We start from the raw sequence: 1,337 nt of genomic DNA, 5'->3' as shown, positions 1-1,337 counted from the left end.
ATATTGATATGAAATATGTCAGAAAATATAATGGCGAAGGAAAATAACATTCCTTGTGTGTGGGGGTGTGTGTTTGTGTGTGTGTGTTACCCCTGTGTGAATTTGAGTGCATAATCTACAACCTCAACAGCTTTATTAACATTTTTTTTGTATTAACGTTTTTAAGTATCTTTGTTATGTAAAATAGTTGCCCTCCTCGCATGATACATTATGATGACTTAATGTGTAAGTTTGATCTGAATTGCCATGCCACTTATTTCATGTCTTGTTATTAATCAGAACGTTTGGTGGTAAATTGTATGAAATGTTTTTCGTCATGGCTTTTAGAAAAAAAAAATGTTATGAGTCAAGCAAAATGTTCTTATTGCAAAATAATTGGACTCCACGGAGTTTCAACGTCTACTGAAATGAGACCCTTTGCGAGAGTTGCAGTTGTCAAACTGCCCTTTCATCCAACTTTGGCGATAATAAAGACGCCGTGTATATTTATATTAAAGGGAGATGTCAAACTGAGTATCGTGTATAGTGTTTTGAACATACAGCCACTTAAGGGCACCTAACACGAGTATTGATGTAATGCAATCATATTCATCGCCCCTCTACCTTTCTCATCAAACTGAAAATGCATTCTTTCCTTCCCGAGTTGTGAGTTGTGAAATGACGATATGAGTAGAACCTGTACAGAATGATCCTTTTTTTCTCTCTCTCTCTCTGTGAGTTTCAAACCTCCCGTCAACTGAGAGTACTATATCAACCTTATTTTTCTGAGAATAATTTATTTTCTCTACTGTCAATTCATGTTCGTTCTATCAGAAATCGCTAAATATGAACGAAGTGAAGTGCGGAAGAACTGTGTCACGTGACTTGGCGGAGGGCATGTGTTCCAACAGTGTACTCCGTACAGTACGACTATGGCGCTCACAATTTCACGTGGAATTATACAAGATCCTCCGGGCAGAGGCATCAAACTGTCTGGTAAGAACTTACATGTATTATCATGATCTACAACACGTATGTCTTTATGTACAGACTACAGATGAAGTGCTACTAAGATATAAAAGAGGAAATACATTAAATGGATGATAATAAGAAATGTAAAGAAAACAATCTTAGGTGCAAACAATGTTTCCTTGCAGAAAAAAAGAATTCTCAAACAAAGAACCCAAGTTACATCTGAACATATATAATGATCATGTTAATTGTGGGTGTTTTATATTGTGACCATGATCACTGATTATAAAGAGGGAAGATCCTTAACCAGTCTCGAAGAACATAATGTGATCTAAATTAGAGTATGAAAGTTTGAGTGAAATCAATTATTTCAACTTGTATAGAAT

Source organism: Diadema antillarum, unplaced genomic scaffold, assembly GCF_040938485.1.
Source record: "Diadema antillarum isolate AM-2024a unplaced genomic scaffold, OU_Dant_1.0 seq00000157_RagTag, whole genome shotgun sequence".
NCBI lineage: Eukaryota > Metazoa > Echinodermata > Echinoidea > Diadematoida > Diadematidae > Diadema > Diadema antillarum.
The sequence above is the reverse complement of the archived record's forward strand: the minus strand, read 5'-3'. Positions refer to the sequence as shown.